Source organism: Sesamum indicum, unplaced genomic scaffold (assembly GCF_000512975.1).
Source record: "Sesamum indicum cultivar Zhongzhi No. 13 unplaced genomic scaffold, S_indicum_v1.0 scaffold00264, whole genome shotgun sequence".
NCBI classification, from domain to species: Eukaryota; Viridiplantae; Streptophyta; class Magnoliopsida; order Lamiales; family Pedaliaceae; genus Sesamum; species Sesamum indicum.
The window spans coordinates 14,898-21,511 of record NW_011628158.1 but is presented as its reverse complement, the minus strand read 5'-3'; the positions used below and the strand labels follow the sequence as shown (position 1 = coordinate 21,511).

The following is a 6,614-nucleotide window of genomic DNA, read 5'->3' as shown; positions in this document are numbered from 1 at the left end:
TTTCATTAAATTCAGACAAATCCAACAAAATATTACAGTAACCACCCCACTCATACACTTACAAAACCTCACTCCACCACATCTCAATTGCACACAATAATATTTTATTATCTATTAAATTTTGTAAACAAGAATTCAAAATAATTTTCCTATAAAAAAATATATGAATACATCAATATAAACACTTGATAGAATTTATCGTGTTTCGATAATACATATAAATTAAAATTAAGCTCTTAGAATTTACTTACTTTTAGTCATCTGTCAGATTTTCGGATAATTTTACCCCTATGCAACTTTTGAAGGGCAGTTTTAGTCCATATGCACTCATAGAGATAAAATTGTTCGAAAATCTGCCACAGGACTAAAACTAAGCAATTTTGTAAGTTACTGAACTTAAACAAAAATGAACATAATTATCGGACTAAAATTAAAATTAGGCATACTTAGCGGACTAGCTTTGTCAATGTTTTTTTTCAACAACTTTTCTAATTTTAGGGTAGATGTTTTTGTCCCATTTTTTTCTGGCCTTATCTCTTAATTCTAAAAGTTTATTATCCATTTCTCGTTCCATTCAAGCATGGTCATGATTGGTTTCTCTCTGGCCTCAAGAATGTTACTGTTAAATGTCTCACAAATGTTGTTTAATAGCATATCACACTTTGGAAAACAATTAAAATGAGCCTTGCTCCAATGTGCCGAAGGCCTGTTAGTCAGCCACTCAACCACTCTGGGATCTAGTTTAGCCAATTCCTCCATTTTGAAATCAAATTCACTCATTGTTGTTGCCTTTGTAGCATTCCACAACTCTTTTTTGAGAGCCAACTCTCTAAATCCAATAGTTTTCATGTTGCTTGTCACTAATAAAAATGTATGTGTTATCCCTCACAATATGCAAATCATCCTTTAACAATTCCAACAACCGCTGCCATGCTTCCCTAGTTTCTCCATAAACCACAGCACAAGCTAAAGGATACAAATTATTTGGGTCAATAGAAACTGCAGTTAGCAAAACACCTCCATAGGGACCCTTTAGATGACACTCATTCACCCCTATCACAGGTCTACAATCAGATAAAAACACTTGCCTAAAGCATCAAAGCACACACAAAATTTAGAAAATTTTCTTTGCCCAATACCATCATCCCTATTAGTCATTACCATCATCAGTGTGGACCAAGGATTACTGCTTCTTAATTCTGATGCATAGTCACACAAACTATCAAATTGCTCTTCAGCTTTGCCTTCAATTTTTTCAAGTGCAATTTTCTTTGCTCTATATGCTTGGTTTCTTAATACATGACACTTAAGTTCTTTAATTACATCCTTTTTAATCCCCTTCACATTCCTTTTAGGATCTGTTCTAAAGGCATATTCATATTTGGTTGACAACTTTTTGCTATTCACATTTTTTACATTAAATGATCTAGCACATTTATGTTCTAGATTATAATGTCTGATTTGGAATGTACCCTCTTCTCCAAATTTAAGTTCGTGCATTATCCTTGACATCCATCCCCTAGACACTTAACATCAACTCTTCTTTTATCATTCTTGAATATTTTCAAACTCCTCTTTGTACCGACAACATGATTGTAGATTGCCTTTCTCAGTTCAATTTTGTTACTAAATATCATCCTAATTTTAGAGAGAGTATCATATTTGTTTCTAGCCTATCACTCTCATCATCCCCCTCCCCTTCACTTACCCCATCATCATCATCACCTGCCCCATTATTCTTTGCATAATTATCCACTATTTTGCAAACTTACTTCATTCAAGTCAGGATCATTCCCATCATCTACTACTACCCCTTTCCCTTCTGGACATTTGTTTGCATTTGCGGTTCAACATTAGGGTTTGAGGAACCAAGCTGATTATTTGGGCACTCTACACACTCCAAATACAAAGTAAAGATTCTGTTTTGGGACTGTATGCTTCAGTAAATTTGACAATCTCAGTTTGATACTTGAGCTATGTAAAATTGGTCAAATGTAGTATGTAAAATTGTGTAGGCCCCATGTAATCCAACTTCTCACCAAGTTTGTTCAAGTTCTCCATAGTAATATTAAATACATCCACAAAGTCAAACTTTTAATACCACCGACATATTCAGGTTTAAGGCTACGAATAATTGATACCGTGATACATAATAACGGTGATAAAGGATTCATTCCCTGAAAAATATTAAAAAAAACGAGCAGGAATCAGAAAGCAACAATACACAAACTAACTAATTAATTTATTCAGTCAGAGACAGAACAAAAGGACTACATGTACAGAAGATGTCTCGTATAACAAAAAAAAAATGGACAAGCAGAAGTAGTTTTACAAAAGGGACCACACAACAACATAAAACATGTACATAAGTTTTTGAAAGGGTCACATGCCTTGGAAGAAAAATAACATGTCTCATAGCCTATTGTTTTTACAGAAGGGACCACACAACAACATAAAACATGTACATAAGTTTTTGAAAGGGTCACATGCCTTGGAAGAAAAATAACATGTCTCATAGCCTATTGTTTTTACAGAAGGGACCACACAACAACATAAAACTCAAAAAATCAAAATCACTTCTTTTTTTACAAAACTACCACACAAACTATCTTTCATTTGTTTACAAGTTTATCAAAGCATTAACGCATATTTTAATAAGGAAGATCGAAACACTAATCGTATTTCTCATACTTAGGGTTTGGGAAGTCGACGAGCACTTGGTTTCTCAAGCTCATCTTCCTTCCGCCACTCTTTGCTCCAAAATCTATTGCTCTTCAGAATGCCTCCAAAAAGTCAGATGATTTTGTTACGGGTGCTTTGTGGATTTATGGATTTGATTTGTGGATTTAGGATTTAGGATTTTGATTTGGGGAAAACGAGAGTGAAGGAAATTTTTTTGGTCTGAAATGAAGTGAGAATGCCCATGTGAACCTACCCCGTTCACTTAGCAGTTGACTAACGTCGTGACCTATCATGTGTCGTCTCCATTAATTGTTAATGGGACAGGACTACTTCTGTTAAAGAAATAGAATTTTGGGACCAAAAATGTTAAACACATAAAGCTCCAGACCAAAGTGAGAAGGGCCCTATCAAGTGGGACCAAAAGTGAGATTTTTGCCTATTTTGATAATATAATAATTTCTTTTTTTATAATCATTAGTGTTTATAAAAAAATCTAATCATATCATAAAGAATCATGAAATGATTATCAGTCAAGAAATTTAAATAAATTTTAAATTTTCTGTAATGATAAAGATAAGTTAATTTTATCAAAACTTAACTACTATTGTTATTGAAATTCAAAATTGCTAAAAAGATAAGATGTTGGTATCCTTATAAATAGTAGGTCCGCAAAGCAACACTAAAAATATTGTGTAATATTACGATAAATTAACAACATAATTATCAAAGTAAAAGATTCTATCACATATTGAAGAAATGTGAATAAATTATGCAAAAAAGGCTTAAAGTTTCATCTTAGATAATTCATTTTTATACAATCATGTCTGTAACTTTGAATACTATCAATAATATATTGTTATTTGTTGAATATTTATATATGTAGCAAAAGGATTTCAAGATTTTGGATTCAATAAATTATTGACAAAACAAGGGCAAAACGGTGGGAAAATATTTAACAGATTTTTAGATGATCGATTTCTTTGCTCTACTTTTTCACTATTATCATGAACTCTAGATATAATAAAATTTCTTAATTGAACTTCAAAAGAAAAAAAAATATTTGTTGATCAATTCATGTATATAATTAAGCTTTTGAACTTATCAAATTATTGTAAAAACATGAATTAAGAAGAGTAAACAGAAGCATGAAGGGTGAGACATATGCATAATTATTATAAATAACAACATATAGAGTAAGACTCTGTAGAAAATTACATAGGACAACAACACTAAAAAGAGCTTAATAAAACTGTTCATTTTTCTTATTTAGGTCACTTTAAAAATAAATTATAACTCATTCAATTAAATATTTCTAAAAAGAAAAAGAAGACTAATGTATTACATATTTTTTTTATTAGAATTGCTATATAGAAATAGTTAAAATTATATGATAATAATTTTTTGTTCAATTATATAAGCACATGTTCTTAAATATTTATTCTTACAATCACAATTTAAATTGAAAATATTTATCCGTGTCTTGATATGGATTTTATACTAGTTAAATATATATTGCAACAAAAATAAAAGTTCCTCATAATTAATGCATGCTATTATGAGGAAATTCAAACTTGTCAATTTTTTGGTCCCAAAAAAATTTTTTGTAGTGTTTTGACTAATAATTTATCTGTTTTATGTTGGTTTTTGGAACTAAGCAAATAACTGTTTTGCAACTTTTGAGAAGCACAACCCCAAGAGTACATTCCTGTTGGTAGGATTCCTCGTTGTCATGCAACTGTATCAATAAGATACCACAGTCTAAATTTGGAGTATATGGATGAGTCTGTCAAGTCATACATGGTGCGTCTTTTGTTATCTATGCAATATTAAAGGACAAAGAAGCAAATTGCCTGCAGAATACTTAGGACGAATATGAGAACCAAAAGAATTATCCAACACCCTTCAGTTGGGTCCTGTAATAATTACTAAGCGTGATTCCCGACATCAACATAAATGAAAAACATCGATTAAAAAAAATATTTATAGAATGGCTACGAGGTAATATGATCCAAACACCATCAAAGATGCTATTAGATATAGTCCCGACCAATAAAAATTTGAACACTATAAATATGTCATCTCTAATTCATTTGAGAGGGGGTTGGACTCTTCTAAAGTTCTTAACCCACCTAAATAGAATAGATGGGTTGCATAGTGGGGGTCAAATAGTGCTTTGTCCAAGATCGAAAAATTCAACTCGAGTCCGAGCTGTCAAAGTGAATGCCTAATAAACCAGGATTTGGCTTAATAACAACCCAAATCCTCCAAGTAAACATAGTCTCAACGTCTATTTTTGATTGGTCATATTTGTGATTGAATCACAAATGTAATTTCTTGTATCGTTTGGTCAAATTTTTAATAATCATCTTTAAAATTACATTATATCAAACCCACATTTTGATAAAAGTTATAATTTATAGCTTTTAGCCGTGCAACAATTATTTTTTGTTTACATATCCATTATGCCAATTAAATAATTTTTAATTCCTTTATTACGCTTGAAAATAAGTTTTGTTTTGAAATTTAATTACAATTTATATTAATATAATCAATTATGAAATTATAAATTCAAGCATTATAATCACTTTTTCTAAAATGAATAACTATGATCAATTTTGCAATCATCAACCAAACTTGACGTTAGACTATTTCCACTTTACAACTTGTCTCCATATTTTGGTATCTCAATTTTTGAAGGAGTAAAAGGGGAGAAGGCAAGGGAAAATGCAGTCTTTTAGTCTTCTACTTTTCTGGTTGATTGTCTTCTTTCTTAATTTTCTTTTACGTTGCTCTTCTTTTCTTTTGCTGGTTTATTTACTCTGATAACTAGCTATCAATTTGTCTCACCAGTCCATCAGTTTCAGTTGTCGTAACTTAGTGTCATGCTGATCTGTGCACAAGAACTATGATGAACATGATCTTATCTATCTTTGTCATTACTTCAGGTGACATTCACGGCCAATATAGTGATCTTTTAAGGCTTTTTGAGTATGGAGGTTTCCCTCGAATATCTTTATATGTGGATGTGCTTGCATGTTTTTCATTCATCTCACACATTACTTAATCTACTTGATTCTTCTAAAATAGCAAGAGAAGAATTAATGTGTGAATTAATGTAGGTTGATACATTGTTTATTATATAACCCTATTTAAATTGTTGTATTGATGATTCCTTAGGCATGTGAAGAAAAAGCCTGTACAATGGATTCTGTGGGTCAAATCCTGAGTCGACAAGATAAAGATGGATGGTATACTGAATAGAAAAAGAAGGCATATGAAACAATGAAACCAAAGAGAATATGAATCCTCACTTCGTCTTATGATGAAACAATGAAACCAAAGAGAATATGAATCCTCACTTCGTCTTATGGAAGAAAAGAAACAACTGAAAGAGGTAAGTCATTACTCAAAACTGCATATGAATATGTTTATATGTGGATGTGCTTGCATGTTTTTCATTTATCTAACACATTATTTTATCTACTTGATTCTTCTAAAATAGCAAGGGAAGCTGTTTACAGCTGCTTCAAAAGCCGAAGGTGCTGAGATGAAAAAATATAAGACGGAGATGCAGAAGTGGGAAATGGCGAAATATACTCTAAAATCCATTGTAGGTGAAATTGACAAAAAAGTGGTTGAATTGGGATCAATTGGAGGTAGGATCTTTCGTTATTTGTGTTTCTTTCTTTCTTCTTCCTTTGGAATCCACTCACCGCCTTCAAGGCGCCTAAGCTATTTTTTCGCTTTCGTAGCTTAGGACATTTGGTCACAAGGTTTGCAGAAAAAGGGGTTACATATTGCACAACGTCAAACCCCATGGAAAGAACTATTGTATGGACTACGGTAGTTCCTAAAGAAACTTATGTGGTAATTGATCTTCCCCTATTGGTGAACATTTTTATGAAGATTTTCTATGTTCTCATTCATTCAGT

General features: G+C 31.8%; 1 long non-coding RNA gene across 1 annotated transcript in view; it reads left to right on the top strand.

The window, feature by feature from the left end:
* Positions 1–6,145: 6,145 nt before the first annotated feature.
* The window catches only part of LOC110011439, a 990-nt gene continuing 521 nt past the window's right edge, over positions 6,146–6,614 (top strand). Inside the window, exons 1-2 of the long non-coding RNA XR_002286456.1 lie at positions 6,146–6,338; positions 6,435–6,549. This is a non-coding gene — a long non-coding RNA (uncharacterized LOC110011439). The remainder of the gene's footprint in view (positions 6,339–6,434; positions 6,550–6,614) is intronic.